Here is a 16,293-nt window from a genome sequence, read left to right as displayed (position 1 = left end):
GGTAAAAAAAACCCAATATATACAGGGTTATCTTTATTTTAAATGTCAAAAATTATTTGCGGCTCCAAGTGTTTTCTTTTCCGTGGAAAACGGGTCCAAATGGCTCTTTGAGTGTTAAAGGTTCCCTACCCCTGCTTTAGGGTTTCTCCTTCTCCCTGCCCCTCCAGACGTGTTGCAGAATGAGAAAGGAGGCCGCTGCTGCCCCACCGAAGGCACACAGCAAGGAGCCGGCTGCCTGAGCCCTGGGTGGAGGAGGCAGGAGTGCTGGCAGTTGTGGGAGGCTGCTGTTCATTGGGGGAGTGGGGTGTGGCTGACTGGGGACCCCCACTCAGCATGGGATTGGGGGCAGCTGCCTGGTTGCTCGCTGGCTAAGCCCACCCTAGGCACCTCCTGAAATGGGAGCCGGAGCTCCGAAAGGCTGGTGATTTTGCTCTGCATATCCTGTCTCCTTGTTCAGTTGTGGCCAGTGAGTGCTTCACGGTGTTTCACGGCCTCCGTTAGAGCCCTGCCCTGCCTCAGCCGTCTGCATCGCAGCCAAGCTACGATTGAAGTCTATAAAATTATGCCTGGGGTAGAAAATGTTGACAGGGAGAAATTTTTCTCTCTTTCTCACAATACTAGAACCAGGGGGCATCCATTGAAAATGCTGGGGGAAAGAATTAGGACTAATAAAGGGAAACACTTCTTCACGCAACGTGTGATTGGTGTTTGGAATATGCTGCCACAGGAGGTGGTGATGGCCACTCACCTGGATAGCTTTCAAAGGGGCTTGGACAGATTGATGGAGGAGAAGTCGATCTATGGCTCCCAATCTTGATCCTCCTGGATCTCATATTGCAGATGCCTTAGCAGTCCAGGTGCTCGGGAGCAGCAGCTGCAGAAGGCCATTGCTTTCACCTCCTGCCTGTGAGCTCCCAAAGGCACCTGGTGGGCCACTGCGAGTAGCAGAGAGCTGGACTAGATGGACTCTGGTCTGATCCAACAGGCTCGTTCTTATGTTCTTAAAGCTAATGAAGAGGAAAAAACACCTGCCCCCAAGCTTTGGAGGGACCGGGCTGCTCTGGAGGGGGGGGGGGCAATTGCATTCTGGTTCCAGAAGCTGGCCTTTCCTCCTGCCAGTTATTGATCAATTATCTATCCAGCAATGCCCCCCCCCCTTTCCCAATACTGGCAGATTTTTTAAGGCAACAGCTGTGAGCCTAGTCCTTTTCACCAGACTCTGTCTATTCCATTCTGCCACCCACCCGACCGAGCAGCACCTGTCCATCTGCGGCTGGCCTCCGTTGCAACTAGTGGAACTTCTCCAGCTCCCAATTTGTCCGGCCTTGTCAAATCTTGCGACTCCCCCTGGGTGCAAATATTGAAGTGCGGCCACTCCGTTCCCTGGAGCCGGCTAATGGCCCTGTCTTCTTTTGTCCCCCTCAAGGGCAATTGGCGACGGATCCTGGAATAATACCCTCTGAGCAAATAACTGGAGGAGTGTGCTGCGGACCCCAACTGTTTGCTCTCCTCCTAGAAAGGGGCCCCCTCCTCCCCGAAGCCAAACACCAGCCCCTCGGCCTGCCATGGTTACCTTCAAGCACCACTACAGGGAGCTTTGGAGCAGCAAAGGGCCGGCCTGGAGGGAAGATTTACTGTGTGAGGGAGCAGAGCCTTGTCCCTGTTGTCGCTGGAGCGAGATGCCCTCCGAGCGCGCCCTCCTGTGCCCAGAGGCCCCTGCGAGGCAGTGCAGAGAAAGACGCGTGTGAGATCAGAGGCCTTCATTGGGCATCTCAGCCCAGGGTCCCGGGCTGGGAGGGGGTGGCCTCCTGGGGAGCCCCCTGCCCACCCCCCGCCCCTTGCACTTGGACAAGAAATGAGTTCACTTCTAGAATTCAGGGTTGTTCTTTTGTTGATCTTTGTCAGGATGTGGTGAGTGTGTGGTCTGTCCTTGGGAGGTGGCCGCCAGCTGCTTCTGGCTTTCTGCCTGGGGTGGGGATTTTCTCTTGTAGGTTATCTCTACTTGCCTGTGGGAAACTATGTTTTGTTTATTCTGCATTGCTTTGAGTATTTGCTTTGTTTATTCTGTATTGGCGGGAATGTGATATGCCACTGTGTAAAATCTTCTATCAGAGGTCTGAGGCTCTCAGACCTCGCATTGACTGTATCCGACTATGATTGCCAGCACAATAAAGAACTGAGAACGGTTACTTTGGCCTGGACTTAGCTAGTTTGTTGCATTATGTGAGGTCTGAGATCCTTGGCACAACAGAGGGCAGCTCAGTGAAGGAGGCAGACTCCACATCAGGGACCAGCCGGACCAGCCAGTCTTATAATGCTCCTCGTGTGGCTACACAGGGTGCAGTTTGGGCATCTGGGTGTGTAACCCCTGTGTAAGAATGGGATGACCCAGAAGGAGGTGGAGTCTGAAAAGAAGCAGAATGCTGTAGAACTCATGAGGTTGGAAGAAGCAAGGCTACCAGACTGGGACCTGGATTGATTTTATTAAGCCCTTAACACCTTGTTTAAGGAAACTGTTGTGGGGAACTAGTGGGAAGGGAGTTTATTTTATTTTTTTTGCTCTATTGTTAATGTTAGAATTTATTGTTTCAGGGTTTTTGTGTATGTAAATGGTGAGAGTTTTCTGGGAACCTTCATCATCTTGAATCCCGTTCACCCAGCCTCTGAAGTCTTCAAAACCAACCACCAGCAAAGAAGAATTGGACTTGGCAATATCAGTAGACTGTAAATATAAGGACTTGAAAATGCAAACTTAACAGGACTGTAAAGTGCAAATGTTAAATGTTTTAAAAGTGTTATTTGTTAAGAGAAGTAAACTGTTTTGTTTTAAATTTAGTTCTTTGCAACTCCTTCCAAGTACTGCCCTCAGAACCCACAGAAAGAGGTTACAGCTGCATCTCAAAAAGGACGCTGTAGAACGGGAAGGGCAGAAGAAGGGGGCAGACCAAGACGACTGTGAGGTTGGAGCTGAAGAGAGAGGAAATTTCAGTCTAGAAAAGAGACGGCTGGGTGGTGCTTAACAGGCGTTTGTCCAGTTCTTCATGGGACAGAGAGAGTGGGCGGAGTGTGTTCTCCTGCTGCCGTAACACCAGCACTCGGGGGTGCCCAATAAAGATGAGGAGCAATTGATTCGGGGCAGGCAAAATTAAAAGTTTCTTTACCCAATCAGTCATTCAATTGTTAGATTCAAGTCCAGTAGCACTTTAGAGGCTGATGTTGTTTTCAGAGTGTAAGCTTTCAAGAGTCAAAGGTCTCTTCATTAGGCACAGTTACTTACCTGGTGAAGAAGCTTTGACTCTCATAAGTTTCTGCCCTGAAAACTGGCCCCTCTGGCGCTCCTGGGCGTGAATCCGGCTCCTCTACTGCAGCCCAACACGGCTACGCACGGACACTAGTTGGCTTGTGGGAGTCACTGCCAGTGGGTATAGTGATGGTTATGAACAGGAGGCTTAAACGAAAGGGAACCTGCAGGTCCAGGTGCAACACACCTGTGCCTTCCCAGTGCCCTGCTGGGGCCGCCTTCCCTGTCCTCCCCCTGGGGGCCTCTGAGGGGGGTGCTGAAGGGGGGCCCCAGACTCTACCCCTCCAGCACTGTGGACTCCAGCAAGTGCAAACAGCCTCCAGGGAGGGGAAAGAGCTTGCTTGGCTCACTGTGGTTTCTAGCGATGTCCCAAAGGGGCACCCACAGCTGAGACCGGTGGGCCACGCCTGAGTCCCTTGAGCAGGGCATGAGCTGCCCACCAACACGAGTGGTGGCTGCTGCCAGCATTTCCGTCCTGCCCTTCCTCCCAGGAGACCAGGCAGGTGTACAAAGGTCTCCTTCCTTCATTTTATCCACAAAACAGCAGCCCTGTAATGATGCTGAGAGAAGAAGAAGAGTTTGGATTTATCTCCCCCCGTTCTCTCCTGCAGGAGACTCAAAGGGGCTGACAAACACCTTGCCCTTCCCCCCTCACAACAAACAGGGTTGGGTGGGGCTGAGAGAGCTCCGAGAAGCTGTGACTAGCCCAAGGTCACCCAGCTGGCGTGTGTGGGAGCGCCCAGGCAAATCTGAATCCCCCAGAGAAGCCTCCACAGCTCAGGCGGCAGAGCGGGGAATCAAACCCGGTTCCTCCAGATTAGATACACGAGCTCTTCGCCAACTACGCCACTGCTGAGAGGGAGCAATTGCCTGGGGAGACACACACACACCCCCGCCCCCACAACACCCTCTCCTGGGGAGCATTTGGCCCCTCTGCTGCTGCCTCCTGGAGCCTGGCTTATTTCTCACCCTCTCACAAAACATTGAAGGCTGCTGAAAAACGGGGGTCTGTCCTAGAGCCCCCACCCCACCCCACCCCCCACCCCTGCTGGGGTAATGAGGAGGCCGCTGCACCGCTGCTTCTCTCCAGGCGGTTTGGGTCCATTTTTCAGCATTTGTCATCCATGGTGGTCATGCAAAAGGCCCCGGGGGGAGGGGAAGAGCAGCCCCTTTGGCCGCCCCCTCCCCCAGCTGGGCAGACTTCCTCCTCCGCAGCCCCAGAGCTCCTCCCCCCCCTCCCCAAACGGCCAGTCATTAATTGTGCACTCAAATAAGCCAGCTTTCACACTGATGAGCCCAGATTAATGGGCGGCCGGCGGTTTCACTCCCCACAGCCATTCATCATGGTGAAGAGGAGGCCTTTAATGGTTTCGGCACCGAGCCCACCGAGCCCACCGGGGCACCCTGTAAAGGCACGTGGCCCTCGGGCTGCACTTAATTGCTCTTTGCAGCCCCTGACCTGGAAAAACCAAGTGACAGCCCCCCCCCACTTCATCTGCAATGGGCCAGTCAGACGGCCACTGGGGAAGCTCGGGGGGGGGCAGTCATTCTAAAATCTAGAGCAGTGGTGGCGAACCTTTGGCATTCCAGATGTCATGGACTACAATTCCCATCAGCCCCTGCCAGCATGGCCAATTGGCCATGCCGGCAGGGGCTGATGGGTATTGTAGTCCATGACATCTGGAGTGCCAAAGGTTCACCACCACGGATCTAGAGGGTCGAGCAGCCTTAGCCAAGAGATATGCTAGATTAGAAGAAGAAGAAGAAGAAGAAGAAGAAGAAGAAGAAGAAGAAGAAGAAGAAGAAGAAGAAAGGAAGAGGAAGAAGAGGAGGAGGAGGAGGAGTTTGGATTTATATCCCCCCTTTCTTTCCTGCAGGAGACTCAAAGGGGCTGACAATCTCCTTGCCCTTCCCCCCTCCCAACAAATACCCTGTGAGGTAGGTTAGATTAGAATCACAACTGATCTCCAGGCTGCAGAGATTGCATTTCCCTGGAGAAAATGGCTGCTGGGGGGGCGGGGGCTCTGTGGCCCCTCCCACCCCAATCCCCATCCCCCCTGGCTCCACCCCCAAATCTCCAAGAACTTCCCTACGCAGCAGTGGCGTAGTGGCTAAGAGCAGTGGCTAAGAGCAGGTGCACTCTGATCTGGAGGAACCGGGTTTGATTCCCAGCTCTGCCACCTGAGCTGCAGAGGCTTCTCTGGGGAATTCAAATTAGCCTGTGCACTCCCACACACGCCAGCTGGGTGACCTTGGGCTGGTCACAGCTTCTCGGAGCTCTCTCAGCCCCACCTACCTCACAGGGTGTTTGTTGTGAGGGGGGAAGGGCAAGGAGTCAGCCCCTTTGAGTCTCCTGCAGGAGAGAAAGGGGGGATATGAATCCAAATTCCTCCTCCTCTTCTTCTTCTACCTGGAATAGGTAACACAAGCAGCCTCCAGACACTCTGGTGACTTTGCTGGCCCCACTAGGCTTGCTGACCTCCAGTAGGGCTTGGAGATCTCCTGGAATAACAGCTCATCTCCAGACCCCAGAGGTCAGTTTCCCTGGTGTGAATGGCTGCTTTGGAAGGGGGGGGGGGCTCTGTGGCATCCCCAGACCCAGCTCAGTTGGGTCCACTTTGGTATGTTCCATGTGATCCCGTTGCCACCTCTTTCCTGGTGAAGAAGTCCTCGGTTATGTTCTCATGAAGTGGGGTGTCGTAGCTGTGTGTGTGTGTGTGTGTCAGAGTTGTCTGTCAGCTCTGGGTGGTGAAACCCCTGGGGATTTCAGGGGCAGAGACTAGGGAGGGGAGGGGCCTCGGCAGGGCTGCTATAATCCCCTAGAGACCCCTCACTCTCCAAAGCAGGGGAGCTGTTTCCTGATGCTCTTGGGAAGAGACTTGACACTTGGTGTGAAGATGCCCCTTGGCCTTCTCAGGAGACCAGCCTGTGGCCCTGTATTTGAGCAGTTTTATCATTGTCCAGTGAGGCAATTGTTCCGTTTCACTAAACCAGCGATGGCGAACCTTTTCGAGACCGAGTGCCCCAATTGCAACCCAAGACCCACTTATTTGTCGCAAAGTGCAAACACGGCAATTTAACCTGAATACTGAGGGTTTAGTTTAGAAAAAACGGTTGGCTCCGAGGCGTGCGTTACTTGGGAGTAAGCTTGGTGGTAGTCGGTGGCTTTGCTTTGAAGCAACCGTGCAACTCTTCCAACGGGTGAATCACGATCCTAGGAGGGTTTACTCAGAAGTATGCCCCATTGCCAGCAACCGAGCTTACTCCCAGGTAAAGGATCGCGCTTTAGTTCTTCACATGAAAATCAGTGGGATTTAATAGCACTTAACAGGGTTAGCTACACTGCTTCCCCAAAACAAGGTTTAATGCTAATAATCGAGCCCGGCGGCCCAGGCCAGCCTAGATGTGTGTGTGGTGGGGTGGGGGCGACTCTGTTTGCTTGTGCCCACAGATAGGGCTCTGAGTGCCACCTCTGGCACCCGTGCCATAGGTTCGCCGCCACTGCACTAAACTCTTAATTAAGGTCTTCCTGACTCCAATTTAATTTTGACCAAGGTTATCACGGTTGTGATTGCACTTGGATTCTTCCTTCTCTGTGACCAGTATTTTAAGTTCTTGGTTGTTTCAATGTCTGGCAGAGGTCAATCAGATGTGTGTGCTGATCAGAGTGTGGTAGAATTTGCCAGAACTCTGTGGTTACACTGCATTTTTTTTTACTTTGGCTCAACACCATGATATATCATTTCTAGGCATTCACCGGAAGCGAGTTCTCGTGCTGGTGAAATGCCTGTCATGCCCCCTTCTCACCCCCACGTTCCTCCTGGCAGGCGGCTGGCTGCAGTTGGCGAGCCCACCCGCCCTCCGGAGTCAGTCGCCCGGCAGTCCCTGGCCCTGGGCAGGGGCAGCATGGTGGGGGCTGGGAGGATCCCAGGAGAAAAACAATTAAAACATGAATAAGGCCCTTTCTTCTACAGGACGTTCTAACCTCTGTGCTCGGGAACAGTGGCAGCAGCTGCCAACCTGGCCTGATCCTGCAAACACTCCTCTGGCGTGGCAGCAGAGTCCCCCATGGGCGAGGGCTGGCAGACAACCTGCTCCCTCACGTTCCTCTTACCCCACAACAAGGAAAGTTTGTGCATGCCTACACTGACCCCCCCAGTGGAACGCCCTCAGGGAGGCCCTCTTCAGACGGCAGCTGCAACAGTGGTGTTTGAGACGGAAGAAAAAGGCCCCAAAGAAGAACCACAGAAAATGCCCCCGCTCCCCCTGCAAACTCTGCCCAGCTCTGGCACTCAGCTCTCTCTGGCTGGGGCTGCTGTGCTGTTCCCACGGCTGAGCCTGCATTGAGCAAGGGGGTGGACTCGGTGGCCCCTCCCAGCCACGGCATTCTGTGACTCACAGACGTGCACGGCTTTCTCTTCTCACCTGCTTGAAGAGCGTAACAGTGAGCAAATCAATCAGGGAGCAACTGAGCGAAGACATGAGGGGAGCAGCAGCCCCCCAGGGTGGCCAAGGGGCTCTGCAGGAGGGGAGGGCGACCTGAGGCTGGCACCCCTGCGGGCAGTTGGCTCCAGCCCGGTCGTGCCTTTGCCCCGTCTGCGCAGGTGCCCGGGTCTGGCCCCTCACCCTTTCCAAGGAGACTAGGATTCCAGACACTCTCCTTGCCTGGGACTCCCCCCTCAGCCCTTGCCCCCCCCCCCCCCCCGCTGCTGCTGATGCTGCAGGGCCAGGCTCATAGATCTTCATTAGTCCTTCCAGCCAGCGGCTTCCTTCCCTGCCTGCTCCCCAGAGAAGCTCCTTGACCTAAATTGCCTGGTGCGAGAAGCAGGCTGTCAAGGGAGGGGGGGGGGCTGCAACACGCTCTCTCTCTCTGCCCCCCCCCCCCCACAAAGACATCTTTGCTCACCCACTGGGAGAAGGAGAGGTGAAGACCCCACCCTGGGCCTCTCCTGGCCACCTGAAGGGGGGGGGGCACAGAAACCTCAGCGCAGCTCTGGGCCACCAGGAGAGGGAAAACCAACAGGGTTGGCCGCCCCCACTGGCCTCTGTAGGGGGTGGGAGGGAGGGTCCTCAGACCCATGCTGGGAAACTGCTGCAGAGTGGCTCTGACTCAGAGGTGGGATCCAGCAGGTTCTCACAGGTTCCCGAGAGTCGGTTACTCATTATTTGTGTGTGCCAAGAGGGGGTTACTAATGGGTGATTTTGCCTCATGATTTTTGCCTTAGTGACGCCCCTCCTCTCAGCAGTAGCGCGCAGAACTTGAAGCAGTCCAGCAGGAGGTGCACCGGCGTGCACTCGTTTCCCGCCCAAGGACCGGCGCAGCGGCTGCGTCCTTGCCAAAGCCACGCCCAGGAATGCCCCGCCCCCGGAATGCCCGGCCACGCCCCCGTCGTGCCCCGCCCAGCCCCACTGGCGCTACGCCACAGTTTGAATCCCACCACCATGGGAACCTGTTACTAAAATGTTTGGATCCCACCACTGCTCTGACTCCACCCCCCTCCCATGCATGTTTGCCTCTCTAGGGCCGAGTCAAGCCCACAGCATTTCCCTGGGGCTCCCGAGACCACCTTGGAAGGGTCCCTCTTCCTTGGTTCTCCATGGCTGTGGCTGTTCTCGTGGGACCAGCAAACCACGGGGCCTTTGTGGGCTCTGCAGAGGGTGCGCAGGGGTCTCTCTTGCCCTTCTCAGGGCCACGAGGTCTTCCCGAGGCCAGAGCTGCCCAGGCAACAGCCACCCACTCCCGAGTGTGTGGCTATTTCCTCGCCTGACAGGCCCTGAATGGGCTCTGAGGGAGGTAGCTGTTTGCGTTGACACCGAGCGGCTGATTCGGGCCTGAGGGGTCCCTGCACCGCTTGTTTCCAAGCTTGTCGGAGGGCCGGGAGGCCGTGTTGCTCTCTTTGTCGGGCGTGCTGCCCCAGCAGGGCCGGAGTTAATGGAGCCCTTGTTCGAGGCTGCTGGAGCAGAAGGGGTTTTGTCCGGGCAGACAAAAGGCAGTGCGGCCACCTCCCAGGCTGCTTTGGAAAGACAGGCCCTGTTGGGCTCTGAAAGGGGAAACAGAGAGCACGCCCAGTGTACCCCCCCTTCTACCCCCCCAGCCTCTTTCCCACACAGCTGCCTCCGGGCGCATCTTTGCAGGCGCTTTTCCCTGGCAGGGGAGTCCAGAGGTGCGCCCTTCCTTCTGCTTCTGCTTGCTGGAAGCCGGGGCCTCAGCCTGCCCAAGCAAGCCCACTTTGCTTCCGTTTGAGTGGCATGTTGGGGAGAAGCACACCTGGTGCGTGTGTTTCCCTTGCAAAAGTAGCAGAGTGGCACAGAGGCTGAGCACAGGGACAGAGGCTGAGCACCTGGGCACACACGCGTGGCTGAGCTTGCTGGAGAGAACTTCAGACACAAAAGAAAGTCAGAGTCGTTTGTAGTTTCTAATCTAATGAAAAGAGTATTTATTAGTGAACTCCATTCTGGATAGAGAGACAGGTTCACTAACTGTCCTATTCTAGATGGATGGAGGCGGATGCGTGGAAGACACATCCTCTCCCTAGGCATGGTGAAGGTAAGATGGAGAGGTTCGAGAAGAAGGCGGAAGCAAGGGAGGAAGTCCCTCAGAGTATCAGTCTCCTTCAAAGGACAGGATCAGCATGATGGAGTAAAGGTGACCAATTCCTAAGTCCCTATCTAGCCACTAGCTCGCTAGTAAAAAACCCCTCTGTAGGATGAGGCAGGAAACAGCGTAAAGTCCCTTTCTTCCAACATGGCAGACGTCCAACCTGGGAAAGACAAGTCCTTCGACTTCTGGTGCCAAAGCTCAGAAGCCCCCCACTGTGCCTGCAGGGGGCCCCGACACCTCCAGCTACCCCACCCCCCACGGGTGCCCGGAGGGGACCTCGTGACCCCTCGTGACCACAGGTGATGCGAAATGCCTCTGCCTGAGATGCCCAAGAGCGGCTGCTGGTCTGAGCAGGCGACACTGACCTCAAGGGACCGATGGTCTCCATCAGCAGAAGGCAGCTTCATCTGCTCCCCCCCCCCCTGCCCGTAGGCAGGGCCATTGGCAGCCCTTGGAAGGCACAATTCTGGCACAGAAGGGCCAGTGGGCTCAAGGGGCGGAGGCCAGGGGGAGGATCCCGGTGCCTGGGGACAGGGGCAAGTCAGAGAGTCCTGCAGACCCTTCTTTGTAGGGTTGCCACCCTCCAGGCGGTGGGGGGATGGCGGCCTGGAATTACGAGTGATCTGTACATTAAAGAGATCTGTCCCCCTGGAGCAGCGGTCTGCAACCTGCGGCTCTCCAGATGTTCATGGACTACAATTCCCATCAGCCCCATGCTGGCAGGGGCTGATGTGAATTGTAGTCCATGAACATTTGGAGAGCCGCAGGTTGCAGACCCCTGCCTTGGAGGAAATGGCTGCTGGTGCGGGGAAAGGGGGGGTGGACTCTATGACATTGGGGTCCCTCCCTGACCCCCCCCCCCCGAGGCCACTCCCCAGAGCCACCATTTTCTCCGGGGGAACTGACCTCTGCCAAGAGCTCTCCTGGCCCCAGCTGGAGGTTGGCAACCCTACGGGGGTCCCTAGTAGAGGGATCATGCCATTGGAAAATGGGCCACTTGGTGACCCCAGAAGGATGTGGGAAAGGCTCTGCTTTCCACTGGACTAGCAGCACCAAAATTTCAGGGATTTTTCAGGAGACCCTCCTGATGATACCACCCAGGTTTGGTGAGGTTTGGTTCAGGGGGTCCAAGTTATGGACTCCCAAAGGGGGTGCCCCCATCTCCCATTGTTTCCAATGGGAGCTAATAGGAGATGGGGGCTACACCTTTGAGGTGTAGGGGCCCAGGTCTACTGGAATGGGCCCATGTCTACTGCTGGGCAGGCCAGAAGGGGTTGAGTCAGCATGCTGGCACGGGGTCTGGCTTCAGAGGGTCAGCGCCCTCCCTCGACCTGTGGTGCCCACCTTAAAGGGGGGATCTGGGGGTCCCTAGTTTAAACAACATTGAAAGTGATGCTGGAATCCACCCCCAAACAGCATCACTTTCAACGGTGTTTAAACTAGGGACCCCAGATTCTCCTTTTAAATCCATCTTAAAGGGAGAATCTGGGGTCCCCAGTTAAACAACATTGAAAGCGATGCTGTTTTGGGGTGGATTCTCTCCCACCTTGAAACAGCACCACTTTCAGTGTTTAAACTGGGGACCTCAGATTCTCCCTTTAAATCCATGCTGAAGGGAATGGATTTAAAAGGAGAATCTGGGGAAATTTTGGGGATGCCTGCTGTCAGGGGTGCAATTGTTAAGCTAGCAGCACCAAAATCTCACAGTATCTTTAGGAGACCCTCTTGATGATACCACCCAGGTTTGGTGAAGTTTGGTTCAGGGGGGCCAAAGTTATGGACCCTCAAAGGTCCCATCTCCATCCCCATCTCCTATTAGCTCCCATTGGAAACAATGGGGGATGGGGCACCCCTTTTGGGAGTCCATAACTTTGGACCCCCTGAACCAAACCTCACCAAACCTGGATGGTATCATCAGGAGGGTCTCCAGAAAAATCCCTGAAATTTTGGTAATTGCTAGCCTAACAACTGCACCCCCTGCAGGCCAAAAACTGAAAAAACACTAAAAATACAACAAAACACAAATGAGCCTGAATTTTTGCGCCCTTCACATGAGCAAATGGGGGGTACCCAGGAACATTTGACTCCCTATGTCCCCATGGCAAACATGCCCCTGCTTGCTCCTCACATTTTGCCTGCATCTGTGGCTGGCATCTTCAGTTACGTGACATGCCTCTGACGATGCCAGCCATAGATGCGGGCAAAACGTTAGGAGCAGAAACTACCAGGCTGCAGCCACACAGCCTGGGAAACCCACAACAGCTGTGAAAGCCTTTGACAACACATCAGCACAGTTAATTTTATTAAAAGTAAGATACATACATTCCTCAAGGCCAAAATCTGACACACTCATACAGTCTAATGCAAGGAACAGCTATGAAAGCTTCAGAAACGGCAAAGACACATCTAGATAAAACAGGCGTGGAAGATCCATACCTTTGTGGAAGGCAGCTGGCTGCTCAGTTGAATCAGATTAACATGCATTTTGCCTCCTGGTCAGCTAGATCCTCCTCAAAAACTTGCAAGCAGCAGCAGGGATGCCTGTCCTACGGCCGGCTGCTACTCCCAGAACTGGATCAACAGGAATAGCTGCTGGCAGGCCCTTTCTTGATGAGGTTGTATAGTCTTTCCAGAAAGGCCTCAATGCTTGTGATCTACTGCTAATCAATTGGGTTCCCTGCCTAATGAGAAATGCCTGATAGTTGTGGTCCCCAATGGTCACAGCCCTGTTTTTGTAGAGGAGAGGCTCCTACAACTTGACCATTTTCACATAGCAATCAGTTACTCCTGAATTCAGTGAAACCAAGACTGAACATAGGACTACGGTGGTAGCTGTCCTTTTTCATGTTTCCCAGTGGTAATTGCCTTTCTGATATGGCCAGCTACACATATACTATTCTAAGTTTTTAATGAATTAAGCTGCATTCTTGTATTTGAAATGTTTTGCTGATGGTTGTTTAAAGTGCAGCCATTTTGTGAGCCGCCTCGAGCCCTTCGGGGGTGAGGCGGCTTATAAATCTCATAATTAATTAATTAATCAATCAATTAATTAATTAATTAATTAATTAATAAGTGTGGCCCACCAAATTAGCCATAGCCATAGTAGCAGCTGGAACATTAATTTCCATCCCTTTCCTATGAATTTTCAATAACTTTCCTTTTTCAGGGCCACAGAGCAGTGAACTGTTTTCAGTTAGTTTTCCACTGTGATCCTGAGATCTCTTTTCTTAGTAATTGCAACCAAGAATTCATCAGCTGATTTGCCTTTTACTCCAACCAATCAATTGATCTGGTGCCGAGTATCTCACCCCTCATTCTGTTGCTCAGTCACTGACTGTGGCAGAAGTCAAAAAATTACTGCTCCAAAAGGCAGATTCATGGAGGAGGAGAAGAAGTCTATCAGGGGCCACTAACCACGTGGTGGAAAATGAAGCTTCCACACTCAGAGGCAGCCAGCCTCTCAACTCCAGTGACACAACACAACATCAGGATCTGTGTAACTTGTTGTTGGCCCTACCTGTTAACTGGTTGGCCACCCTGTGAGCCAGAATGCTGGGCTAGATGATCCCTCACTGGCAGTGGTGGGATCCAAAAAATTTAGTAACAGGTTCCCATGGTGGTGGGATTCAAACTGTGGCGTAGCGCCAATGGGGCTGGGCGGGGCATGACGGGGGCGTGGCCGGGCATCCTGGGGGCGGGGCATTCCTGGGCAGGGCTGTGGCAAGGACGCAGCCGCTGCGCCGGTCCTTGGGCGGGAAACGAATGCACGCAGGCGCAGGCTGCCATGCCCGCCGGTGCACCTCCTGCTAGACTGCTTCAAGTTCTGCGCGCTACTGCTGAGAGGAGGGGCGTAACTAAGGCAAAAATCACGTGGCAAAATCACCCATTAGTCACCCCCTCTCGGCACACGCAAATAATTAGTAACCTACTCTTGGGAACCTGTGAGAACCGGCTGGATCCCACCTCTGCTCACTGGTGTGATCCTACAGCGCTATGATGATGTTCTTATGAGACCCAGCAAGACATGGATCAAAGGCAAGTGGGGAGGGCGTGCTTTGTTCCAGACTGTAAACATTCAAAGAATGTACCTTTGAGAAGGTCAATAGTTGCTTTAGACAGATTAAAACAGTTGCTTCAGACAGATTAAAATTGGCAAGGGCTCCTTTTTGGCTCTGCAGTTAATTCCTGTTAGACTTTTTTTTTTAAAAAAGAATTTTTAAAGACATCCAGAAAGTGTTGGAAACACCATGAGAAAGTAGAAGTTTTCATCACAGATGGTAAAAAGTTTTATGCACTTTAGCACTGAGAGAAAATAAGCACCATAGTACAAGAAATAACAGAATAAACTGTACTTAATGTTCCTTGTGGAGTTATACAAGGAGAAAAGAAAGCAACAAGAACAGCATCAACGGGGTTTGCTGCAGAAGGCGCCTTATATATGTAGATATTTTGGTGACAGAAATACCTTCTCAGCAAGAGCGCGACTAAACAGCAGCAACCTGCCACCTACCAAGACTGATGTGCTCAATCTGCATACAAAAGGAAAGACGGACCCCATGACCTGCTGAAACAACAGATATCATGCAAAGGTTGATCAATGAAACATTTTTACTAAGAATCTCTCTATGGTAAGCTCTTAATATATATTTCACTCACTTAACTTTCTTTTTAGCTGTTGGTACATAAAGTTAGAACAATGTAAGTTCAGCTGACGGGAAATTATAAAACAAACAATATTTGGAAAGCAAACAGAAAACAGCAAATGTTTTAATAAAATATTTACTGTGCAATCCCATGAACTTACTCCAGAGTTACTACTGAAATCAATGCACTTAGACCAGAGAACTTAAATGCATTCAGTCACATCATTTTCTACCCGTAATAAAATATATCCATGTATGAAGGAATTGAGACCTATAGCTGAGCCTCTATATTTTACTTGAAATAACTCCCAGTTCAGCACGGCTTACTCCTGGGGGAGAGACAATACATAGTGCTAGTTGTAGGTTTATAACTCTTACATTAATGACATCTATTGTTATTGTTTCTGTTATATTATTTTGTTGTTCACCGCCCAGAGCCCTCAGGGGATGGGGCGGTATACAAATATGATAATTAATAAATAAGTAAATAAATAAATAAATAAAATCTCCTTGCTTGAATGGAAATGGTACACACCAAGAAATGTTAGGCACAGACTGAGAATTGAAAATAAATGTTGTCCTCCATTGTGGAGATGACACCTCGCCAAGCAGAATTAATTCATTCTTTTCCCAAATTTCATCCATGTGAAAGTTACAAGTCACAGAATCAACTCGGCCACACCTTTAATATGCAACAGAAGTGAACACAACTGAACACCTTCAGGTAACATGAAAAGGTGTGAAGGCATCATCATCTCACCTGATCTTGGTCACTGTCACACTCTGTTCTTGCTTCCTTATCAGAATTACTTTGGGTTGTTCAAATGAGTAGCCTCATTCGTTACACGGGGATATATGTTTCATATTCTGCAATTATCCCTTCAATGTTATCATCCATTCCTTTCTTGTTTTCTGAATCTCTTTGGTTTGGGAGGTTCTAGTTCTATATCTGGCTGGGATTTTCCATTCTTCAGTGTGTACTTTTTGGATATTTTCTTTATCCATCAGAAAGGTAAAAATATCAACAATCAGGAATTAATAACCTTGAATTAAAATACATGCAAATTTCCATGGGGGGGAGTTATCTGTTTTCTTATTGCCTGTTACTATGGAGAACAGCAGCTGTCACCCGACTGCTACTCCACCGAATCTGATCAGAGCAGAAATCACCCCCTGAAGTGCAAATCTTACATTATTTGTTTTGCCTCTCTTTGACAACCCAAACCTCCAGTGCACAGAGGAGAATGTGAGGTCCGGGTTGCTAGATCAAGCTGTGTCCTCCTAAATTTTTCTAGCAGTGGCGTAGCAGGTTAAGAGCTCATGTATCTAATCTGGAGGAACCGGGTTTGATTCCCCGCTCTGCCGCCTGAGCTGTGGAGGCTTTTCTGGGGAATTCAGATTAGCCTGGGCACTCCCACACACACCAGCTGGGTGACCTTGGACTAGTCACAGCTTCTCGGAGCTCTCTCAGCCCCACCTACCTCACAGGGTGTTTGTTGTGAGAGGGGAAGGTCAAGGAGATTGTCAGCCCCTTTGAGTCTCCTGCAGGAGAGAAAGGGGGATATAAATCCAAACTCCTCCTCCTCCTCCTCTTCTTCTTCTTCTTCTTCTTCTTCTTCTTCTTCTTCTTCTTCTTCTTCTTCTTCTTCTTCTTCTTCTTCTTCTTCTTCTAGCCATGAGGTTTTCAATTTTAGTCCCTTTAGATTTTCAGAAGTGTCATCCAGAACCTCTGGCTCTTCTTTCCTCAT

This window comes from Sphaerodactylus townsendi, linkage group LG08, assembly GCF_021028975.2.
Source record: "Sphaerodactylus townsendi isolate TG3544 linkage group LG08, MPM_Stown_v2.3, whole genome shotgun sequence".
Taxonomy (NCBI): domain Eukaryota; kingdom Metazoa; phylum Chordata; class Lepidosauria; order Squamata; family Sphaerodactylidae; genus Sphaerodactylus; species Sphaerodactylus townsendi.
This window is presented reverse-complemented; position numbering follows the sequence as displayed.